Below are 26,010 nucleotides of genomic sequence, written 5' to 3'. Positions count from 1 at the left end.
GCAATTGTAGGAAACATGAATGAGTCCAAGTACAGAGATATCCTGGATGAAAACCTCTTCCATAGTGTTCTGGACCTCAAACTTGGCCGAAGGTTCACCTTCCAACAAGACAATGACCCTAAGCATTCAGCTAAAATAACAAAGGAGTGGCTTCAGAACAATTCTGTGACCATTCTCGACTGGCCCAGCCAGAGCCCTGACCTAAACCCAATTGAGCATCTCTGGAGAGACCGTAAAATGGCTGTTCACCAACGTTCACCATCCAACCTGACGGAACTGGAGAGGATCTGCAAGGAAGAATGACAGAGGATTCCCAAATCCAGGTGTGAAAAACTTGTTGCATCATTCCCAAGGAGACTCATTGCTGTACTAGCCCAAAAGGGTGCTTCTACTCACTACTGAGCACAGGGTCTGAATACTCATGACCATGTGATATTTCTTTTTTTTTTTTTTATAAATTTGCAAAAATTTCTACATTTCTGTTTTTTCAGTCAAGATGGGGTGTAGAGTGTACTTTAATGAGAAAAAAATGAACTCTTTAGAATTTACCAAATGGCTGCAATGAAACAAAGAGTGAAAAATGTAAAGGGGTCTGAATACTTTCCGTACCTACTGTATGCACTCCAAAAAACTCTTTAACCATACTGATATTGTACCTTCTGCTCCTTTCACTCTTCACATGAAATAGTATTTAATAAATAAAGAAAAAAAATCTCATTTTTTATTCAGCTATAACCTTTAGCTATTCACCACTTATATCCTTAAATTTTCCATTGCCTACTAGGCATGAGCGAGTGTGCTCTCCACTGCTTCATACTTGATCGAACATCAGGGTGCTCGAGTAAAATCATTACTCAATCGAATGTCGCTGGTGCTCAAGTCACTGCCCCGCATGTTTCGTGGCTGTTAGGCAGCCAATAAACATGCTGGACTTGCCTGCCATACACAGTAATGCTGAAACCATGTTGGCTACTGCCATTACTGTGATTGGCTGGCTACATTGCATCATCTGGTCTTAAGCTGCATGCCCATGATCATTAATGCTAGCTATGTGGAACAAAGCATTGTGTTGTACAGTACAAGCACAGTGGAGGGATTAATTGAAATCCCATGTGTTTCTTTCTTAAGCTGTAAAATCACCTGAGCTGTGGGTTTCCGAGCCTCAGCTGTCACGGGTGTGTCAAGTGTAATAACAGTTGCTCTGGATCTGGCTGTAAAAGATCACTGCGCTTGGCATTGCACACACCTTCTTAATCCTTCTTCATTTAAGACCCAATGGCGACCTCTCTCCTGTTGCTGATTGACACACCCTTGCATGGGAGTTAAAAACACTCAGTTTGCTCCAGGCAATCGCCAGTGATACTTCTATGTACCTTTGTGCATGCTTGGAGCTTTAGCTAATTACTGGCTTCTTCATCCCTATATAGGTTCTGGAACCTATATAGGGATGGTAGGGTAGGCAGGGTGTTATTAGATCTGCCTAGGCATCTCCACTCCCCCTTTCCCTAGTGTTTGGGCTTCCTCCCCCTCTTCCCTTTTGCGCTTACTCTTTCCCACACCTTGCGTGACAGCAGCATGTCAATTTCTCTTGCAGAAACGCTCAGTCTTCTGTGCAGAATTTCCCATAGACTTTCATTAGATGCGGTAAATACACAGTTAAAAAGTCGCACATACATGGTAATTGCGTTTATGCTGGTGTTGTTAGCCTGGTTTAACCTAATAAATGAATAAATGATTTAAAAAAATGTCATGGGGTCCCCCCTATTTTTGATAATCAGCCAAAGTAAAGCAGACAACTGTTAGCTTAAATTATCAGACTGGGAAAGTCCTTGGTTATTTGGCCCTTCTCAGCTTAAAAATGCAAGCCTGCAACCACCCCAGAATTGGCGCATCACCCCACATTTCTGGCAATTTGCCCAGCTCTTCCCAATTGTTCTGGTGTTGTGGCAATGACAGCTGTGATTTGTCAAAAGTCAGAGCTGCCATCAACCCCAGGGGATAGTAATGGAGAGGTACTTATCAGACACCCCCTTACTAGCCCGGTAATAAAAACACACACACAGAAAAAGACACTTTATTTAAAAAAATACTCCCTTACACTATTCCTCATTCACCAATTTATTGAAAAAAAATTTAAAAAATCATGCAGGTCAGAAGTAATCAAACGAATCAGTGGTAGTCCAAAAAAGGATACCTGAAAGACATAAAATAACAGAAATAAATACAATAGACAGTCCCTTGTTCACCAATTTATTATCCAAAATGTTGATATGCAGGTCCGATATAGTCCACGTTCCTCGATTCTGTCTCCGGCGTCTGTGAATAGCAGTAAGATTCCTGCTATTCACAGGCACCGGGTAGTGACATCAATGCTCACCACGTCGTTTTTTTCATTTATTTATTAGGTTAATCCATGTACAGTTAACTACTAGTGATGAGCGAGCACTAAAATGTTCTGGTACTCATTGCTCGGGTCGAGCAAATTGGAATGCTTGAGTGCTCAATCTGAGTAGCGAGCCCAATGTAAGTCTATGGGAAACTCGAGCATTTTTCTGGTGCCCCCCAGCAGGTCTGCAGAGAGCCTAAAAATTGCCCAAATCGATGTGAACAGTGCTCAAATGAAATGGGAACAGCATGGGGAAGACCCCTGGAAGCATCTCTGACTCCCAGGTCACTGCTTTCAACAACGTTGTCAGAGGTATTACGCCACTTTTACGGACTCACAATAAAACATACAAAAAAGAAACCAAAATGGATTTTCATGGGAAAAATGTTAAGGAACATCCTTTCCAGGGTAATGACTTGTATATAACACAAAATAAATAACCAAAAACAAAAATGGTCCTCCACACCTTGGGCTATGTTCACACGTAGTGTTTTTATGCGTTTTTGCACTTTTGTATTGCTTTCAACAGTGGAAAATGCATTCACCAGGAAATGTCATTTTAACATTTTACTACTTTATCTGGCCATGTGGTGTGTGAGACATCATCAGACACACCATTTTATTTATGAAGGAGGGACTCTGAAAGTCACAAACACTATTTTTATAGGGCCAACAGGCAGCCGTTACTATTCTTAAAGGGCCAGCAGTGCTATGCTTTGTTGTTCCTATTATTAAAGAGTGGGTCTCCTATACTGTTATTGCGTATGCAGTGACTGCAAGGGCTGCCAAAAATTTGGACACACCGCAATACCCCTTTGAAGACATATAGATGAGGGTCTCAGTAAAAAAAAATGTTCCCATTATAATGGAGTGGGTCTCCTATAGTGGTAATGCCCATGCATTGACAGCAAGGGCTGCCAAAATTTGGCAAAAACAGTAATACCAATTTAAAGACACATAGAGCTGGGCCACAGTAACGACATGTTCCCATTAGAAAGGAGTGGGTCTGCTATACAGTTATAGGGTATGCAGTGAGTCCAACAGCTGCCAAAATTTAGGAAATACCCCAATAACAATTTCAAGACACATAGAGGTGGGTCACAGTAACAACATGTTCCCATTAGAAATGAGTGGGTCTCCCATACTGTTTGCCTATGCAGTGAGTGCAACAGCTGCCATAAATTTGGAGAAACTCCAATATCCTTTGCAAGAGACTTAGAGGTCGGAGAGACTCCTGAAAACAATGTTCCCATTTTTAGGAAGTGGGTCTCCCATACTGTTTCCTTATGCATGAATGCAACGACTGCCAAAAATTTGGAGGAACTCCAATTTCCCTTGCAAGAGACGTAGAGTTCGGAGGGCCTCCTAAAAACAATGTTTCCATTTTTAGGAAGTGGGTCTCCCATACCGTTTGCCTATGCAGTGAATGCAACAGCTGCCAAAAATTTGTAGGAATTCCAATGTCCCTTGCAAGAGAAGTAGAGGTCGGAGCGCCTCCTGAAAAAAATGTTCCCATTTTTAGGAATTGGGTCTCCCATACCATTTGCCTATCAGTGAATGCAATGGCTGCCAAAAATTTGGAGGAACTCCAATGCCCCTTGCAAGAGATGTAGATATGGTGATATGGTAGATATTGTGGTGATATGGTGGTGGAGGATGAGGATGAGGAGAAGAAGGAGGACAAGAGCAAATAGACAAAATCTGGAAGCTTATACCCATGAGTTAGACCTCTCAAAAAAAGACAATGTATTTGAGTTTATGCTACTCTGCTACCATTCGGTGGTGTTGAGAAGTCTGGCCCAATCCAGCCCTTGTTCATTTTTATAGGAGTCAGGCTGTTACCATTTTCAGTTGACAGGCGGATGCGTCTATCAGTTATAATTCCACCGCTCTGGCAAAATGCTAGCGGCAGGGAAGGCCAGGACCTCCAAGGCGTTGAGAGGCGGTACATGCCACGTGTCCAGCTTGGATACCCAATAATTATAAGGCACAGAGGACGTTGGTACGGTCGGCAAGGTACTCCCTCACCATCTTCTGAAACGTTTCCTTCCTTGTGACAGTACCCTGCTCTTCAGGGCCTGTGCAATGGGAGGGTCTGAGGAAACTGTCCCAGAACTTTGACAGTGTTCCCCTGCCTCAGCTGGATTGCATTTGTGTCTCTCTCGCCTGTACTCCTTGGTTGTCCAATGAACTGTGACCTCTGCCGCCAGCGTTTTCAGATGGGAATTTTTTAAATAATTCCACAACAAGGGCCTTCTCATACTGCCCCATTTTATTAGGCCTGTCCTGCGTGAGAATAAGAGACAGAAAATTCTCCTTGAAGCATGGGTCTAGAAGTATCACCATCCAGTAATGACTGTCATGCGAGGGTCACGGGAAAGGCAGCGTAACATAAACTCAGCCATGTGTGTCAGACTGCAAAGAGGTAAGACTTCCGTGTCCCCACCAAGAGGACGACTGACCATTCTCTACTTCTCTTCCTCCTCCTCTTCCCTGTCCTCAGGGCATCTACACTGAACAGATGGTATGACGGTTGTGCAGGTAGTAACTTCTAAGGGAAAATAGCCCCTGTTCTTCTTTCTCCTCCTCCACATTGTCACCCAATCCACGTTGGGATGAGATGAGGCTGGGCTGTGTGGAATCACCCTGAATGGTTCATTGCTATGTGGCGCCCCTGCTGTGCATTCGTGCCACAGATCCTAGAGGGGTGCATGGACGGATTCCTCCACAAGAGGCCCTCACAGCATACACACACCTCCACCTTCCACCTCAGACCACCAGAGGGAGCCCGTTAGGGATATAAATAGGGAAGGTGGAGTTAGGCAGTTCAGTCTGGAGACTGGGAGTCTGAAGTCCGGTCTGTGAGAAGTACAGTCTAGAGGACAGTTACCTCAGGGGACAGAGCCAGTTCCAACTCCTGCTCTTGCTAGCCTGCAGTTGAGCTCAGTCCAGACTCAAAGAGCTCAGGTTAGTGAGATTAAGGCGTGCCGACGCCTTAAGAGCGGTGAAGCGCGGCAAGCTGCCGATAGTGTGTATAGCCTAGTGAGGGCCTCGAGCGAGGCCAAAGGCTAGAGGAGTGAGTAGCATTGGGGGCAGAGGAGCTGTACAAGCTCACTCCAGAAAGTATACACCGGACACCGGGTCCGCGTCTACAGGGTCATATACCCCCCCTGTAGAGACAACCGGAGACCCCTGGAAGACTTCTGGTCCCAGGATCACCCAAGAGCTGATACGTACCTGAGCCAGGAGTCACAGCTGGGAGCGTGTACTCCAAGAGAAGGCCCTACCACAAAGTCAGCCACTGCAGGACAGCAACAAAGTTAGGCCTAGCTCCAGGCAGGTCAGAAACTTACTACACAAATGCAAGAAACAGGAGGCCCTATACCCGCTCACTGGGGAGAATCCTGATATGCACCCTTCACCCTACAGTGCTCCGTAATGTGCCTGAACTTCCATCAGTGAAAGGTACTGAAGTGAACTGTGTGTTTGCCTATCCTTCTGGAGACCCGGCTGGGTCTCCTCTGTCCTGCATCCCTTCTCGTATGCTGCCCTGAGGCCTAGCTCCACCTTTGGGGAGCTATACCACCCAAGCTGCCTTAACACAGGCCTCAGTGGGCTGCTGCAGCGCTGGTGATCCTCACCAGACACCACAGGTGGCGTTACAAACTTCTACATCATTATCCACCCCTTTTAAAAGAGAGGCCCATGGTACGGACCTGGGAGCCGACTAACGCGACATCCCCCCAAAACTAACAACAAGGCCCGGGTGCCGAGTCCTCCCCATCCCCTGGGCGCGTCATCTCTTTCCTGGCTTCATGAACAGGAGTCCGTGCCCACTGCAACGACGGAGTGTTGTGCCCATTGCCACCGGGTACTGTGCGCCTTTAATCAAAAAAACTGTGTATTTTAACTGTGGCGAAGATTGCCGCCATTGTTGGGCCGCCGAGCGGGAAGAAGGGCGTAACCGCGGGAAACTGAGGGGCGTACCTGCTAAAGCGCGCGAAGCCCCGGACACGTCCCACACCTCGACGTCAAACCAGGAAGCGCCAGGTCCTGGAAGGAGCCTCGGTGAGTGCTCTGACGTAGGACGCAAGCGACGCAAGGTCCTGAAGAAGACCGTCACCTGCGGAGCTGCGGCCTACCGGAAGAAAAGAAAAAGAAGGTAGGCCACGGTTCGCTAGGGGGCCGCCAGAATGTCCGAGGATCAGCACAACGCCGAAGTACTGGTTAAAGACCCTGATGCTCAACCCGAGCTCGGCGCCGAGCAGGCCGAAGCAGCCACTCCACCAGCGGGGCCTGTAACCCCTGTTATACCCATGGCCTTACCGTACATCCCTGGAGCAAAGTGGCTCCCTCAGTACAGCGGCCAACCAGATACCCTGTCTGGATTTAAACGGAAAATAAGTGGTATTCTGGACATGTACTCTATGACAGGCAAGCAAAGAGCCGCTGTTGTATTAGGACAATTCACTGGTGCTGCGGAGTGAGAAGTAGAAACCTGGTCGGCCGCAGACCAGGAGTCTGTGTCCGCAATCTTTAAAAAGATACAGACTGTCTTTGAGAATCGTACTGAGACAGACCTCCGGATGAGGTTCTACAACTGCTCTCAGCAACCGGAGGACAGTATTCGGGACTATGCCTGGCGTTTACAAGGGGCTCTGCGAGCTCTGAAACAGGTTAGTCCAACCAGCATCAATGATGAAAATAAAATGCTGAAGGAACAGTTTATCAGGGGACTGAGGTCCCAAGAGGAGAGCAGGACTGTACGTTGGTGGTCCCTGGATCATCCAGATGCCACCTTTGACACCCTCAAGTACATGGCTATAAAAGGACTGCAGCCCCTGGAAACAACTGCTACCCAATGTTACCAGGGTGGGGCCACCCCAGTGCCTGCAGCGTCTATTTTTTCCCCGGTGGCTGCTTAAGTCAAGGTTCCAGCAACGTCCCGGAGTGAGCTGGACAGCCTGTGCTCTGAAGTGCGTCAGTTGAGCAAAACCCTGACCATTGTGCTGAGTGCCCTGCAGCTGAGGACGGGATGAGAAAGAGGAGGAGGAAAACGCCACCCCCTGGGAGGGTCAGCGATCAACGCCGTCCACCGAGGGACCCCGTCTGCTACCGCTGCCACAAGACAGGTCACACCGTCATCCAGAGCTGTCCTTTAAACGAGAAAACCCTGGGGCCGAGGACAGACACCCAGGAGTAGATTCCCCAGGCCCATCAGACTGGTACAGCAGGTTCGTGGGAGGAAGACCTTTCCTGTCCATTGTGCTGGACGGCATCCCGACACATGCTCTGCTAGACACAGGATCTCAGATAACCATCATGCCTGATGTCCTCTACAGAAGGTTCTGGTCCATGGACGACCTAAGCCCGCCAGCTCCAAATCTTTCCGTGTATGCCTCAAACGGCCTCCCCCTTAACTTAATCGGGGTGAAGGATGTGGCAATAAAGGTTGGAAGAGTGGAGCTGAAGGACCAGGGACTAATTGTAGTAGAGACTAATCCTGATGATACCAACTTGTATATGGTACTTGGCACTAATATTGTTGGTAACTGTTTGGGAGAAGATGTGTTCTTGCTCCAACAGATAGGTGACACTGCCAGACCAGAGCAGAGAAGGGCGCTGCAGAAAGAGATCCGAGTCCTTATGTATCAGCAACAGGTAAAGTTAACAGGTGGTGAAATTGGTAATGTACGGGTGACAGACCCCATACCCATTGTGATCCCCCAATGAGTGAAATGCTTTTCTGGTGTAGAGCAGCCATGGGTCTTAAAGGACAGAGCTACCAGGCGGTAGTAGAACCCCTTAGCTCAGAGCACAGACCCACACTCTTAACTGCCAGAGGGGTAGTAGATGTACGCAATGGGAGGGTGCCCATACGCCTCCTAAACTATGGGGAGGACAAGGTTAGATTACCACGCTACGCCACTGTTGCCAAATTGTACACAGTAAATAACAACTCCATACACACGGCGGAGTCCTTAACCTCACCAGACGAAGTGGAGGATAATGACCCGGCAACCTAAGTGGAGGATTGGTGTCAACAGCTCCATGTTGGGACAGACACCACTCCTGCCCATCAGAAGCAGGGTGTACACCGGGTGGTTCAGGAATACGTGCAGGTATTCAGTAAGCACCCACTTGACTTTGGGAGGATTAAGGGGGTTCAGCACCATATCCCCACAGGTGACCATCCACCCATCAAAGAACATTACAGGCCTATACCACCAGCACACTACCAGAAGGCAAAGGAGATGTTGCACGACATGAAGTAGGCAGGGGTAGTAAGGGATAGTTGTAGTCCCTGGGCAGCTCCCCTAGTTTTAGTCAGGAAAAAGGATGGAAGTATGAGAATGTGTGTAGATTACAGACAAGTAAATCGCATTACACATAAGGATGCATACACTTTACCAGGTATCGAGGAATCCCTGGCTGCCTTAAAGTCTGCAAATTACTTTTCCTCCCTTGACCTCACTAGTGGGTACTGGCAAGTAGCTGTGGCTGAGGAGGATCGGGAGAAGACGGCCTTTACCACTTTGATGGAACTCTGCGAGTTCAACAGTATGCCTTTTGGACTCTGCAATACCCCGGGAACGTTCCAGAGATTGATGGAGTGCTGCCTGGGACACCGCAACTTCGAGACTGTGTTACTATACCTGGATGACGTGATAGTGTACTCCAAGACGTATGAGGACCACTTGAAGCACCTAGCGGAGGTATTTGAGTCACTGTCCTGGTATGGGATGAAGCTGAAGCCCTCAAAGTGCCACCTGCTCAAGAGAAAGGTACAGTACCTGGGGCACATTGTCAGTCCAGAAGGGGTAGCACCAGACCCGGAGAAGGTAACTGCCATCCAGAAGTGGCCGGAGCTGAAGAACCTCAAGGAGGTACGTCAGTTCCTGGGACTAGTAGGATACTACCGGAGATTTGTAAAAGACTACACTAAGAAAGCAGCCCCTCTGCAAGACCTCCTGGTAGGGCAGTCCCCCAAAGGCAGAAATCCCCCATTCCATTGGGGTAAAGAGTAGAGATGAGCGTTGTTCTACTCGAACTGTTCGCCAATCTCAAATTCGAGCTGTTTTGGGCGGTGTTCGAGCCGGTCGGCGAACACGAACAATTTGAGAAAAATTCAGCTGTTCGAGGTTATGTTCGATAACTGTTCGTGCACCAAAATCATAACTGGATTTTTTCTCAGTAATGATGAAAATTAATGTTAATACGCAGTTTGAGTGTACAGCGGGGCGGGGGGAGGGGCAGGGGATGGATCTCTGCAGGAACAATGAAGAGCTCCATTTTTTTTTCTCTTTCCCGCATTTGCAGTGGGGAGGTGCAATCTGTCAGCCTATCAGCAGCGCACACACGGAGCGAAGTGCTTTTTTTCACACAAGCAAGGGCATGTGTGATTGGCAGTGTATGTCACATGTCCTTGCCCTATAAGACCAAGCCATTTTCCCCGTCGCCACCATTTTCTCACTGCTGCAGCTGCGTGTTAGACGGCACCGCTGTTGCTGTGTGCGCTATACCTTGTTAATTTCAAGCCAATTTTCGCACAAATATACAGATAGCTTGGGAGTAGGGAATAGTTGTGATTGCAGTCCTTTTAAGGACTAGGTTACAGCATTTCCTACGACTTTTATCAGGCAGGTCTGTGCTCTTAAATAGATAGATTGTGGGAGTAAAGACTAATTGTAATTGGAGTCCTTTTCAGGACTAGGTTACATCAGTTCCTATCAGTTTTTGCCAGGCAGGTCTGTGCCAGTGCTGTGCAAGTTTTTTTCACAGCATTTGGCTGAATCTAGCAAAGCTAATCCTTTTTGGCCTATTGCAGAGTGTGTTAGTCAGTGGAGTAGCCTATCTGTGTTGCAAGATATACCACCTGTGTATAGAATACCAATTTTTTTACTGCACCTAGTGAAGTAAAATCTTTTGGGCATAGCATCATTCTATTAGTCCATCTATACTGACCTCCATCAGGTTGCAAACTGAATATAATTTTTTTCTGCATCTAGCTCTGAAAAAATATTTGGGCTTCCAGCAGTGTGTGGGACTTGGTCTATTAGTCCATCTATACTGACCTCCATCAGGTTGCAAATTAAAAATAATTTTTTTCTTCATTTAGCTCTGAAAAAATATTTGGGCTTCTAGCAGTGTGTGGGACTTGTTCTATTAGTCCTTCTATACTGACCTCCAGCAGGTTGCAAATTGAATATAATTTTTTTCTGCATCTAGCTCTGAAAAAATATTTGGGCTTCTAGCGGTGTGTGGGACTTGGTCTATTAGTCCATCTATACTGACCTCCATCAGGTTGCAAATTAAAAATAATTTTTTTCTGCATCTAGCTCTGAAAAAATATTTGGGCTTCTAGCAGTGTGTGGGACTTGGTCTATTAGTCCATCTATACTGACCTCCATCAGGTTGCAAATTAAAAATAATTTTTTTCTTCATTTATCTCTGAAAAAATATTTGGGCTTCTAGCAGCGTGTGGGACTTGTTCTATTAGTCCATCTATACTGACCTCCATCAGGTTGCAAATTAAAAATAATTTTTTTCTGCATCTAGCTCTGAAAAAATATTTGGGCTTCTAGCAGTGTGTGGGACTTGGTCTATTAGTCCATCTATACTGACCTCCATCAGGTTGCAAATTGAATAAAAAAAATTTCTGCATCTAGCTCTGAAAAAATATTTGGGCTTCTAGCGGTGTGTGGGACTTGGTCTATTAGTCCATCTATACTGACCTCCATCAGGTTGCAAATTAAAAATAATTTTTTTCTGCATCTAGCTCTGAAAAAATATTTGGGCTTCTAGCAGTGTGTGGGACTTGGTCTATTAGTCCATCTATACTGACCTCCATCAGGTTGCAAATTAAAAATAATTTTTTTCTTCATTTAGCTCTGAAAAAATATTTGGGCTTCTAGCAGTGTGTGGGACTTGTTCTATTAGTCCTTCTATACTGACGTCCAGCAGGTTGCAAATTGAATATAATTTTTTTCTGCATCTAGCTCTGAAAAAATATTTGGGCTTCTAGCGGTGTGTGGGACTTGGTCTATTAGTCCATCTATACTGACCTCCATCAGGTTGCAAATTAAAAATAATTTTTTTCTGCATCTAGCTCTGAAAAAATATTTGGGCTTCTAGCGGTGTGTAGGACTTGGTCTATTAGTCCATCTATACTGACCTCCATCAGGTTGCAAATTAAAAATAAATTTTTTCTGCATCTAGCTCTGAAAAAATATTTGGGCTTCTAGCAGTGTGTGGGACTTGGTCTATTAGTCCATCTATACTGACCTCCATCAGGTTGCAAATTGAATAAAAAAATTTTCTGCATCTAGCTCTGAAAAAATATTTGGGCTTCTAGCGGTGTGTGGGACTTGGTCTATTAGTCCATCTATACTGACCTCCATCAGGTTGCAAATTAAAAATAATTTTTTTCTGCATCTAACCCAGCCAATAGTTTTGGCCTAATACCACAGTTTGGCCACTCAGCTCTGCTCGGTTACCATCCATTGTTTTTTTGTGCAAACAACTCCAGAGTTGTGAATTAGTTAACCACCAAAATGAGTGGAAAAAGGCCTGCTGCTGGTGGAAAAGGGAATAGGCGTGTTGGGAAGGGGAAAAAAGGTTGTGTCCGTGGGGTAGGTGCAGAAGAAAGACCATCTTCCAGCCAAACTAAAATGTCTACTTCTTTTAGCGGACAATGTGATAAGATCCCTTTCTTACGGCCACGCCAATCGCTACAAATTCCAGATGAGGCACAAAAACAGCAGGTGCTTCAACGGATATCAAGTGCTCCTTTAAGTGGGCTCTCCTCCACATCAACTTCAACATCACAAATACTCCAGTCCTCAAAGGTGTCACCCAAATCGCACTTGCTTCCTCACAGCTCCCAAATCTCCAGCTGCCCGTCTGAGTATGAGGTAGAACAGATGGTTGAGTCTGCAGAGCTGTTTACTCATACTATAGCCTGGGAATCAGAGGTCGACTCCAGCGCTTCTGTGAATCCAGACGAGGAAATGATCTGCACTGATGCCCAGAATCTTTATGAGTCGGATCCAGGACCAGACGCAGAAGGTTCTGACCATAATGTAGACCCTCATTCCCAAACTGTAACTCCTGTTGGTGGAGACAATGAGGAAGACGATGATAAGACTCAAATACCTGATTGGAGCGACAACTTTAGTTTTTTGTCAGGGCAGGAACAGGTTGGCTCTGAGGACGACGGGTGTGATAACGCACAGGGTGATGATGATGAGGTCGGAGATCCCACTTACTGTCAACCCACAGTCAGCCAAGAGATGAGGTCAGCAGAGGAGGTGGAGGAAGATGCTAGTGACGACGAGGTCAGGTTGCGCCTTCCTGGACAGAGACGTAGTACTGGAAGCACGTCAACAACTGCATCCTCAAACACAACTCTGCCTCTCACCACAAGTCGTGGTGGCTCTTCAGGTCGCATGGGTGCTAAGCCTTGCATAGCCTGGGCATTTTTTCAGATCGATAAAGATGACCCAACTCGTGTTATCTGTAACATTTGTCAGCAAAAGCTAAGTAGAGGCCAAAAAATACATAGTTTGAGTACTTCATGCATGAACCGGCACATGGACATGAAGCATAAGTTGCAGTGGGAAGCTCAGTGTGCTACAATGCGGTCTAGCCGGCCGGGCCAACCACCGTCTGCCATATCTTGTGCATCCGCGGCCTCTTCATCCTCTGTGACTGGGGGGACAGCAGTCACACCTGTTTTGGGGCGCAGACCTGCCACCTCTTTACCCGCAACAGCCAGCGTGATTGGCAGGTCATCATTTTCTTTGGAGGTGGTAACACCAGCTGGTCTTGAGCGCTGTCCGACATCGATAGCACCACCTTTGGATCAAGGCAACCTAACCTGTCCGCCTGCATCTTCCTCACAGACCGGCAGTTTGCCGGGGACACCCTTATCAACCCCGTCTAAGCACAATAGCCAGCCCTCGGTCCCTCAGATGTGGACAAGTAAAAGACCATTTCCTCCTAGCCATGAGAAAGCTAAGAGGTTGAATTTCACCATCTGCAAGCTCTTGGCTACAGAAATGCTGCCTTTCCGCCTGGTAGACACAGAGGATTTTCGAGACCTTATGTCCGTCGCAGTGCCCCAGTACCAGATGCCCAGTCGGCACTACTTCTCAAAGAAAGGTGTGCCTGCGCTCCACCAGCATGTCGCACACAACATCACCGCTTCTTTGAGAAACTCTGTGTGTGACAGGGTGCATTTCACCACAGACACTTGGACGAGTAGGCATGGACAGGGGCGTTACATGTCGCTGACTGGGCACTGGGTAACTATGGTGACAGCAGGACAAGGGGCTGCTGTCCAAGTCTTGCCGTCCCCACGAGTTGTGCGTCAATCCTCTTTATGTCATTTTTCCTCCACTGCTTCTGCCTCCTCAACCTCCTCTCGGTCTTCCACCTGCACCCAAAGCCTGTCTGGTCATGCCACAAGCTTTCTAACTGCGCAGAAGGGATCCTGCACACCTCCTTACTATGCTGGCAGTAGGGCTCAACGTCATCAGGCGGTTTTTACATTGAAATGTCTGGGAAATGTGAGTCACACAGCTGAGGAGTTGTGGTCAGCTCTGGAGAACCAATTTCATGAATGGTTGTCTCCACTGGACCTGAAACCAGGGAAGGCCGTGTGCGACAATGCTGCAAACCTGGGTGCGGCCCTTCGCCGGGGCAATGTCACACACATGCCTTGTATGGCTCACGTGTTGAACCTGGTTGTCCAGCAATTTTTAGCCCACTATCCCAGACTAGATGGCCTTCTGCAGAGGGCACGGTCGCTGTGTGCTCACTTCCGCCGTTCGCATCCCGCAGCTCAGCGACTTACATCTCTACAGAAGTCGTTGGGCCTGCCACTTCACCGGCTAAAATGCGATGTGCCTACCCGGTGGAATTCAACTCTGCACATGTTGCAGCGACTGTGGCAGCACCGACAAGCCCTGGTGCAATACGTTCTGACGTATAGCCTGGGCCAACGAGATTCAGAGGTGGGGCAAATCACGCTGGAGGAGTGGTCTCAGATCAGGGACCTATGCACCCTTCTGCACAGTTTTGAAATGGCGACGAAGATGTTTAGTGCTGACGATGCCATTATCAGCATGACTATTCCGGTGATTTACATGCTGGAGCACATGTTAAACAGAATTCGGAGTCAGGTGGTGGCACAAGAGGAGGTGGAGGAAGTAGAGGAGGAGGAGTTGTATGCGGAAGGGCTAACATCTGCAAGGTCCAGACGGTCGGCAGCACCAGGGCGGCAGGCATGTGAGGGTGGGGGAGATGATTTTACCAGGGCGCATGGTAGCAGCCAAACTAGTGAGGAAGGTGCAGGAGCCCAGGAAGAAGTGGAGGACGAACTGATGGAAGACTCATCAGATGAGGGAGACCTTGATCACATTTCTGTTGTGCGAGGTTGGGGGGAGAGGACAGAGGAAGGAAGCATGATTGTTACCTCGCCACCAACACAACAGGGACTTGGTGCTCCTGGATGCGCAACACACATGAGTGCCTTCTTGCTGCACTACCTGCAACATGACCCTCAAATTGTGAGAATTAGAAATAATCCTGACTACTGGGTTGCCACACTGTTAGATCCCCGGTACAAAAGTAAATTTGCAGAAATTATTCCTGCCATAGAAAGGGATGCACGCATGCAGGAGTATCAGCAGAGACTGTTGCAGAATCTTACATGTGCTTTTCCACAAAATACCAGTGGTGCACGTAGTGAATCTTACAGTTCTAACTTGCCAACCGTGGTCTGTATGGAATTGTTCAATAAAGGGCCCAAAATTAAGATAACATAGATGGGAGAGGTCTCTATGAATAGGAATTCCTAAGTATTTGATACCCTGTGAGGGCCAGGCAAAGGGAAAGTTGGACTGGATGGAATCCTATATGGATTTAGGGAGGGAGACATCGAGGGCCTCAGACTTCGCTGCATTGATTTTAAAATTTTACCATGTAACAAAGTGATCTATTTCAGCCATAACAGCAGGGATGGATATATGTGATTGAGTGATATATACTAGGACATCATCAGCAAATAGAGAGCACTTGTACTCGGTGCCTCCCACCTCAATCCACCTAATATTGGGGTTATGGCGAATTGATGAGAGCAGGTGCTCCGTCACTAGGATGTATAAGAGAGGGGACAGAGGACATCCCTGCCTTGTCCCATTGGTGATTGTGAAAGGTGATGAAAATGTTCTGACGCACCCCCTGGGCCTTGGGACACCTGGAGCCGGACCCTTTTTGGTGGATGCTGGTGGTTGTAGTCTTCGTGGCGGCGATCCGGTTCCGTGGCTCAGGGCGGTCAAACCAGTGGCGGAACTATTTATGTGGTTTTGATGTTTAAATGTCCGACTACGCCACCCGTGGATTGCGGTCAGAGTGAACCGCCGCTACAGGGCAGACCGCTAAGGCTGGTGTTGTGGGTGCAGCAGAGCGTAGCATAACTCCCCACGGGAGGAGTATAGCCTCAGGGCAGTGTATGCGGAGGATGGGGGTGATGGTGCAAGGCAGCAGCAGTAACGACACGGAGTCAGTGATGCAGTTCAGGGCCTTTACTCACAGTTCTTATTATCCAGACCACGTCTGCAGGTAACGGCTGCCCACGTCGTACTGTGCTCACCAGGTGAGGGGCTCAGACAACTCCCAGATAACTTTGGAGCGCTTCACAGGACCCCCTTTGTGTGTCCTTTGTCTGGCCTTTCTTACCAACACTTCTGTCCGGCTGCCTCGGGCCTCCTCTTGGTAAACTTGGCGCCAGTTTCCCTGACCCTATGTGGTGCCTTCCTAGCGGGTGGAGCAAGGGGCTGCGCCACATAAAATGTCAGAGCTTCCGGTTTCTAGCTGAGGGTCGTTTCCTGCCTCCACTAGTTCGGGGACCGGTCTCCCCCTTTGGCCTGACCCCTCCACGCAGGTGGATTCGGGCGTGCGGTGGTGACTCGCCCGTCCGCACCCCTGGGATCCCTTCATTCCTCATTCCTGGAGCCTTCTCCGCTCCTCTTCCTTCCTTCTCCCTCTTGCAGGCCTGGGCCTCTGTTACTAGGCCCGCCTCCGGAGCAGAGCTCATGCAGAGCACCTGCTCCCTGCCACTTCTGCTCAGACTTCTCTGCACTGAACTAAGATGGTGCCCACCTTTTATACTCCCTTCTCAATGCACCCAGGAACTGCTTCCTCCCTGCTCCTGCACTGCAGGGTTCCCCTTCCTCAGTGTTCCCTCCCCCCACTCCAGCCAGGGACAGGGACTGTCGTGCCCATCTCAGGGGCATATTGGTCGCCCTGCCCCACGGCAATGTGGTGTAATGCATGCAGGTGTCGGGTCCTGATCCACACTCCATCCTTATCTGAGAGTGAGATATCACACCTCTGGGTGAGGTGCAATACGTCTGTAGCAACCGAGCCCTCGGTGCTACAGTTCCATTTATCTTCAGCCTAGGTGACGTATTGTGATACAGGGCCGTGATTTTGGCTATAAAAGGGTCCCCTAGACCCCTACCCCAAGCTTTTTAAGAGAATCATATATGGCGTGCCAGGAGACTCTATGGAATGCTTTCTCAGCATCCAACGAGAGTATCTACTTACAAATTTTTAACTGCATCTAGCCCAGGAAATACTTTGTGCCTAGTAGCAGTGTCTGCTAGTCAGCGGATTATCCCGGCTGTTAAGCAAGCTACACCACCTGTAGTTTGGACACTTAATTTTTTCAAAGGAAATGCTTCGGGACCACGGGATACTTAGTGAAGAGCATCAGGAGGCACCCCAAGGCATAGGGGCTGGGACTGGCACTAGGATGCCTTGCGGTGGACAGCCGAGCTCGATCCTTATAAAAGCTTTTTAACTGCAGCAGCTTTAGTGGACGCTACTGGAGCTGGAATTACGCGGCTGCTGGCATGAGACTTGCCCTCCAATAGATCCTTGTAAATGGATTTAAAGTGTATTCATTCAAATTAGAGGGACAATTTAAATTAAAAAGCTTAAAGCTGCCTCCACCACAGGGGGGCTCTCTCGACCCACCAGTGGACAGGCACCAGTATTGGGAGAGGGGGGCTGGCCGTCAGGGTTCACCGCGGCTCTGGCACAAACCCGGCGACACGGAGGTGGCACGGGCAGGAGCGGACTGGCCGTCTCGGCTTCTCACTTTTTGGATTTTAGAAGGGCATGACATGCCTATATCTGTGTCTCCCCCTCCTTTTACTCCTCCACCTCTTTTCTTTTCGCATGACTATATGTACTTGTCACTTTTCCATGTGTTAGTTGTGTCTTCTGAGCAGTTTGTCAGCTTTTGGACACCTTTGAAGGTGTTTTCTATGTGTTTCTATGTGTTTTTGTTTGCCTGCCATTGGTTTTAACGGTGTTTGAAGGTGTTCGACGAACAGTTCGACGAACAGTTCGGCGAACACACGGGTGTTCGACGAACCGAACCGAACTCGAACACTACGGGGGTGGCTCAACACTAGTAAAGAGCAAGCCGAGTCATTTCAGGAGAAGAAGGAGATCCTGACAGGCGATGAGATCCTAGCCTACCCTGACTACAGCCAACCGTTCCTGCTGTATACTGATGCCAGCAATGAAGGACTGGGAGCTGTCCTAAGTCAGAAGCAGAATGGCCAAGAGAAAGTGATTGCATACGCAAGCAGGAAGCTCCGCCCGACTGAGAGGAACCAAGAGAACTATAGCATCTTCAAGTTAGAGTTCCTGGCCTTGGTCTGGGCCATCACTGAAAGGTTCAAGCACTACCTAGCCTCCAGCAAGTTTACTGCCTACACAGACAATAACCCCTTGACCCATCTTGAAACAGCCAAGCTGGGAGCCATGGAGCAGCGATGGATGGCTCGGCTGTCCAACTACCAATTCACAATTAAATACCGAGCGGGCCGCAAGAACGCCAACGCTGATACCTGTCCAGGATGCCTCACCAGTCAGACACAGAAGAAGAAGTGGATGACCTGGAGGAGATTGAGCTACCTGCCTTTCATAGGAATGGAATGGTCCACGAGCAACAAGCCTCCAAGAGGCAGCGTGGGAAGATGCTAAACCCTTTGCCTCACCACAGCTGGAAAAAGACCCAGGACAGTGACCCAGTTGTCAGCCATATGAAGGAGCTGATAACACAAGAAGGTTCCTCCCTGGAGAAGGAAGCGTCTCTCCAAGCCAAGCAGCTGTGGAACGACAGGAGCCGGCTGTTTATCTACCGTGGGAAGCTGTGCCGGAAGAACGTCAATCCAAAAACCCATGAAATGGTGTGGCAGATAGTAGTCCCCAAAACAGACATCCAAATGGTGTTGGAGGCCTACCACGATCAGGCGGGGCACTTTGGCTGGAAGAAGCTAGAGACTCTGCTGAAGTGTCGATTCTACTGGGTAGGAATGCGCAGCTCCATTGAGCGGTGGTGCCGAAACTGTGGACCCTGTAGCCTCAGAAGAAAAGACTACAGTAGCCAGAAGGCACCCCTGCAACCCATCAAGACAACTCGACCTTTGGAGATCGTGGCCCTGGACCATGTCAAGCTGTCACCCAGCAGGTCAGGGTACTCCTATGCCCTGACCATGGTGGATCACTACTCCAGGTTCCTGGTGGTCGCCCGCGTCAAAGACCTGACGGCAGAGACAGCAGCAAAAACGTTCCAGGCATGTTTCTGCAGACCCCATGGATACCCTGAGCAGGTGCTGACGGACCAAGGCCCGGCCTTTGAGGCTGAGTTGTTCAAAGAGTTCCGCCATCTCTACGGGTGTAAAAAGATAAGAACTACACCGTACCACCCACAAAGACTAACTGACCCAACGTGTCCTCCTGCCACGTTGGGTCAGTTACTAGATCATCCACCACCTCCTCCTCTTCCACTTCCGCACCACGGTCCTCCTCCTCACTTCGTGGCAATTGTGTCTCGTCTTAATCGTCCACCTCTTGTGACAAATTGCCAGCGTCGCCTTCCTGTGGCCGTGGCTGTTCAAATATTTGGCTATCGGTACATGGGATCTCCTCTTCCACCACTTCAAGCGGAGCAGGCGAGGGGCCCAAATATGGAAATGGACCAGTGAACAGCTCTTCAAAGTGACCAACTGTGGGATCAGTTGCTGTCTGACGACACTCGGCATGGTGGGAGGAAGGAGCATCAGGGTGAGGAGGAGTATGCGGTCGAGACTCACGGCTACTAAGACTTGACCGTGTGGAAGACAGACCGGAGGTGGTGGTGCCCAGGTGACTGGAAGTATTATCTGCTATCCAATTAATAACCTGTTCACACTGATCAGTTCGCAATAGTGGTGTTGTTGTGTGCTTCCCTAGTAATTCGGTCAAGAAGTGGGAGCGAGAACATTTGGCTGTTGGTTGTGGCACATTTTCACCTTGGCCACGGCCCCATCCTCTGCACGCACCATCACCAGAACGTCCAGTTCCACGTCCCTCGCCACAGCACTTTGCCCATTGTAAATGAAGTAAAATAGCTTACACTCACACTATCAATGGCAAAATTGTAATAAAAAGGAGATTAGAACCGTGGAAGAGGAAAACCACAGTTCTAGTTCTCTGGCCTACACCAGAATCTTTTAAACAGATATATTTGTGTCTGAACAGTCAGCGAGACACTGAAACAGTTTTTTTTATGTAAAAAATGCAAAAAGGTGGATTACACCCAGATTTGAACCGTGCAAGAGGAAAACCAGTTCTAGTTCTCTGGCCTACACCAGAATCTTTTAAACAGATATATTTGTGTCTGACCAGTCATCGAGACGCTCAAACTGTTTTTTTCTTATGGAAAAAAAACAAAAAAGTGGATAATACAGAGATTTGAACCGTGGAACTGCAAAACCACAGTTCTAGTTATTTGGCTGAAACCAGACTCTTTTAAACAGATATATTTGTGTCTGAACACTCACAGACACACTAAATTTTTTTTTTTTGGGGGGGGGAATACCAAAAGGTTAATACGACGGGAATTTGTACAGTCTGACTGAGGAAAAAAAAAAAAAAGAGGATTTAGATGAAAAAAAAGGATTTTTCCTGACCCCTGAGACCTGGGGCTAAGTTTTGCAATTTGAGCAGCAGCAGCACACAGTACTGTAATGCAGTGTTTGTTGGTATAACCACTGCGTCTCCTATACAGCCTGCCTGCCTGCCTGATATCTGGGATGGATATTAGTCCTCAGAAGGACTGTTTGTTTGATTTTGCAGGCTCTAGAGACCCTACACTACCTATTTCGCAGTATAAATCTCTCCCTAGCTCAGCAGCACTTTCCCTACACTGTGTGATCCAGAGCGACTGTGTCCAAGATGGCGTCGCCCGGTTTCAAATACTCAAGGTGACGCTGTGCGGCCAGCCAATCACTGTAATGCCCACAACAAACATGGCTGCTGCATTACAGAGACTGGCTGGCTATCCCTGAATGTTCATTGGCTCTGTAAAGAGTGCCAAACATGCAGGGCGAAGACCCAAGCTCCCGCCCGAGTAACCCGGAAAAGCTCGGTGCTCGCCGAACATCCCGAGTAGTGAGATGCTCGGGCGAGTACAAAGCAGTATCGAGCATGCTCGCTCAACATTAGTCATCACTGCTCACTATCTTGGTGGAGTCCTCAAAGCTTTGGAGGATGGTACAGATGGCTGACATCCATGTCCACTCCTGAGGTTTTATGTGTGGAGTCTGACCTGAATGCCGACAGCTTTGTTGATGCTGGTAGTCAACAACTGCCCTATTCTGCTCACAAATCCTTCCCAACATCTGCAATGTAGAGTTCCAATGCATGGGGACATCGCACACCAGTCGGTGAGCTGGAAGCTGGAAATGCTGCTGAAGCACAGCAAGGGCAGCGGAAGCTCTAGCTAACTTTCTAAAATGGGCACACAAGTGGCGTACTTTGACAAGCAGATGTGACACATCTGGGTAAGTTTTGAGAAAGCGCTGAACCACGAGGTTAAACACATGGGCCAGGCATGGTATGTGTGAGAGGTCACCTCGCTTCAGATCCGCCACCCGGTTCTGGCCATTGTCACACACGACCATGCCTGGCTGTAGGTTCAGCGGTGTAAGCCACAGATCTGCCTGCTCTTTCAGAGCTGTCCACAACTCTTCAGCGGTGTGCGGTTTGTCACCTAAATATATTAGCTTCAGCATAGCCTTTTGCCACTTGGCCGAGGCAGTGCTGCAGTGCTTCCAACTTCTGACTGATGTGCTCATTTTAGAGATGGAGGCTGAAGAGGAGGAGGAGGTGCAGGAGCTGTAGAATGTGGGGGAAAACCTGATTGACCCATGGCCCGCAATCGCTGGCGTCGGGAAAATGACTTCCACTATATTAATCCAGTGTGCCGTCCCTGCCCACAAGCACTTGTCCAAATGTCCATGGTAAAGTGAACTTTCCCAGTAACTGCATTGTTGAGGGCACGGCTAATGTTGTGGGACACGTGCTCATCTAATGCGGGAACGGCGCACCAGGAGAAATAGTGGCGGCTGGGGACAGAGTACCATCAGGTTGCGGAAAGCTTCCATCTCCATGAGTCTAAAAGGCAACATTTCGAGCGCAAGCAGTCGCGAAATGTGTGAATTTAGTAGTGTGGCCTGTCGGGCGTTGGCTAAGTATTTGCGCTTGCGTTCCAAGGACTAGGGTAGGGACAACTGAATGTTGTGCTGATGGTGCTAGTTGAGAGTGTGCAATGAAAGGTGCAGGGTGGGAGGCATCTTCAAATGCGCCATGGACAGGGGATTGGCGTGCATGCACAACAGCGGAAGAAGGAGTGGGGTCACCCATAGACACTGTTTCTGGACCCTGGGATTCGGCCCACTTAGTAGGGTGCTTTGCTGCCATGTGCCTGATCATGATGGTGGTAGTCAGGCTGCTAGATTTGCTACCCCTTCTGATGTTGGCCTGGCAGGTGGTACAAATGGCCTTTTTGGGGTTATCTGCAGAGTCTTTAAAAAACAACCAGACTCGGGAAGCCCTTACAGTTATACTGGCAACTTCCGTCGTGTTGGTGTTACGGGGAACGCTTTCCCACCTTGTATCTGCGGCCACCACACTGCTTCTTCCTTCCTGTTGTGGTGCAACACCTCCCTCCCCCAGTGTGCTGCTGTTCTCATTCTGCATGTCCCCTTGCCAGGTTGGGTCAGTTACTTTATTATCCACCACCTTGTCTTCCACTTCCGCTCCCTGGTCCTCCTCCTGACTTTCTGGCAATTGTGTCTCATCATCATCATCATCCACCTTTTGCGACAGTAATTGCATTTTCCTACCGTTGCCTTCGCGTGATCGTGGCAGCTCAAATATTTGGGCATCGCTACACGCATTCTCCTCTTGACTCACTTGAAGCTGGCCGGACGAGAAGCCTGAATCTACAAATGGTAAAGTGAACAGCTCTTCTGAGTGTCCAAGTGAGGGATCAGTTGTCTCCGGGCACTCGGTATGGTGGGAGGAAGGAGGATCAGGGTGAGGAATATGCGGTCCAGACTCACGGCTACTGAGACTTGACCATGTGGAAGACAGCAATTGGGACAGGAAGGTCAGGTGACAAGATGTGGGTGATTGTTGTGGCACAATTTCAGCTTGCCCCGGCCTTAGCCTCTGCATGCACCTTCACCATCACGTCCACTTCTCCGTCCCTTGCTACGCACCTTGCCCATTTTAAATGGATGACAATATTTTCCACATTCACTAGAAATGGCTGATTTTGAAATGCTGTTACATGTGAGATACGTCTAACAGAGAACCACAGTTTTAAATAGAAGGACTGTAATTTACTAATACTATTCTTCACAGAGACCTAGTGTGAATAACTTGACTGACACACTGCAATGAAATGGAAGGCAGAAATGGCTGATTTTGGAAAACAGTTATATATGTGATATGTAGCACCCTGAGGATTCGGCTGCTACAGGGGTATTGCACCTCAACCCAGAGGTGTGATATTCCACTCCCGGGTAAGGATGGAGTGTGGAACTGAGCTCGGTAGGCTGCATGCACTACACACATCCCATTTCCGAGGAGCAGACCGACGGTACTCCCACTTAGAAATGTGCAGGTACGACCGAGTCTGTTCCTGGCTGGAGTGGGAGGGGGGTGGTACATCCCAAGTAGTGTAGGGGCAGATAGGGGGAGCAGCCTGGGTAAAGATAGGAGCTCATTGGGTGCTGGTCACCTGAGCTCACACATAGAGGGTGTATATAAGGTGGGCACCAACTAAGAACAGGGTCAGTTGCAGAGAGAAAGTCAGCGAGCAGAGGAGAAGAGAGACCCAGAGTGAGAGAGGAGAAAGAGAGACCCAGAGGGGGAAACAGAAGAGAGGACTCTAAGAACCCAAATTAAATCCCCGGGTGAAGAGTCGGCATCAGGGTACCGGAACCCAAGCTGGTGGGGGCAAAAACACACCCCAGCCAGAGACCGGAGGCCGTGGGCAGCGTCTGCCACGGCCACCCACCATATCCACCACGAAGGCATACCACGTGGAGGGTCAGGGAACCCAAGGCCAAGGGTCTCCCAACAGAAGGCCCGAGGGAGCTGGACCTGGGTGGATCAATAGTGGGGACGGCCAGAGAAAGGACAGAAGGAGAGCTCAGGGTCACGCTCCGGACTTATTTGGGGGTTGGCTGGATCCAGAACCTGGTGGACGCAGCACGGCTCGGGAGGTCACTCGAAGCTGGAGTGACCGGAACATCAGCAGTGAGTAAACATCCTAAACTGCATAACCCGACTCTGTCTCTGATTGCCATCTACACTGCATCACCACAACCCCCATCCTCTGCACCTGATCCCCCTGAGGCTATACCCCACCCGTTGGGGGTTATATCACCAAAGCTGCACCTACACCATCAGCCTCAGCGGACCCTGCTGCAGCGGCGGCCATAGTGACCGCAATACAACGGGTGGCGTAGTCGACATTAAGAACTTAATAACATCTGTAGGACTGCCACATACAACTGAGTTTGACACCCTGGGCACGGACTGGGTCACAGCCACTCGGAAGACTACAACTCCCATCTGATCCGGCTCCGGATATTCCCCCTAAAGAATATGGCCCAGGGGGCGCGTCAACTTTGGCGTAGTCGGCAGGATTACGTGCCCACAACACCCGGGTACTGCGTGCCTGAAGAAAAGAACGAGTTTACCTCAAAAAGAAGTCTCCTGCCGGTTCCGGAGGGTCCCCGCCATCGGACCCCATCACCAGTCGATTCCCGCCGGTTGTCCGCCATTAACCGCGTTTTCCCGCCATCTGCAGAGTTTCCCGCCACTGGGAAGCGATTCCCGCCATTTCCAAAGGTTTCCCGCCTTGGAAGAGCGGACGCCATTATGGGCGTGCCAGAGGGTGGCGAGAGGCCACCTCCCATCGTGGGCCAGGACCGAAAATGGCGCCAAAAGTGGAAACCGCCCCCACCAACAGAGACTGTGATGCTAGAGGTGTCTGTCAGCGTGAAAGAACTGCCCCTGGAGCTGACAGTCACCAAGTGGCCCCGGGACCGCCCTCGAGGGGGGAGGAGACGAAAGGAGAGAACAAAGATGGGTGCCGCCTGGAGCAGTCTAGAGCGAGCGCACCCGGAGGCAAGAAGCCTGGAGAAGAATATCGGAGGAGCTTACCCGGAGATGGCGAGAAAGCAGAGCAGCACCGGCCCGTTGGCCAGGAGCCTGCTGGAGACAACTGTAGGAGAGCAGAGCAGCACCGACCCGTTGGTCAGGAGCCTGCTGGAAACAACGACCCCACTAGGCCTAGTGGAGGTCCTAGCACAGCTCCCCCGAGACCGGGAGTGTGCACAGACCGCTCTGGAGGGCCTCGCAAGGAGGATGGCCCGGGTGCAGCGAGGGACGTTGGCGGAGTGGAGCCGTGAGATGGCCCAGCAGACCGAGACCTGTCAGCGGAGCACGCCACCCGAGAAGAGGAGACAGACTGCCTCTGAGGATGGCGCGGGAGGACTGAAGGCCGGAGACGGCGCCGAGAAGGGAGCCGAACGAGTGGAGGCAGGTAAAGGGGACGTCTATACCCCAAACCGGGAAACCGCGTACCTGCCCCAGCTCCCCGTCGCAGAGCCCGAAGTCTATCCTGCCGTGCCCGTCGCTGCAACGTCACCGCCGCAGACTAGGCCTCAAACGGGAGCCGCGACCCCTGTGACGTCACACGCCTCGACCCCGAGCGTGACCAAGCAGGAAGTACCACCAGCCTGGTCGCAAGGCCTAGTACCCCCGGGCGCCGCAATACCAACAGCGCCCCCTACCTCCGCGGAGCCCCCGGCCTGGTCGCAGGGCCAAGTAGCCCAGGGCGCCGCCGTCCTTACGGTGCCCTTTACCTTCCAGATACCCCAGGCCTGGCCGCAAGGCCCGGGCAACCCGGGCGCCACCACCACCGCGCCCATAAGACCAAGAGTGCCGCATCTGGGAGAGGACCTGTACGCCCAGCATACGTGCCCGGATGGGCAGCCATTTATATGGCCACCGGAGTTCCACCATCCCCGACTCCGGAGAGAGAGACCCCTGGATGAACCCCTGATCCCGGCTCCAAAACCCGTCAAGAGGATCTCGCCCCCGCTAGCGGAAGCACAGTTTGAGTGGGACCCCACCGGAGAAGATCTTATGGGATTCACTCAAGAGACTCGGGCAGCTGCAGCGGAGCGTGCTGAGTG

The sequence above is a fragment of the Phyllobates terribilis genome, unplaced genomic scaffold (genome assembly GCF_046119375.1).
Source record: "Phyllobates terribilis strain yellow unplaced genomic scaffold, ASM4611937v1 Scaffold_11__3_contigs__length_659146591, whole genome shotgun sequence".
Taxonomy (NCBI): Eukaryota; Metazoa; Chordata; class Amphibia; order Anura; family Dendrobatidae; genus Phyllobates; species Phyllobates terribilis.
Note: the sequence above shows the minus strand (reverse complement) of the source record.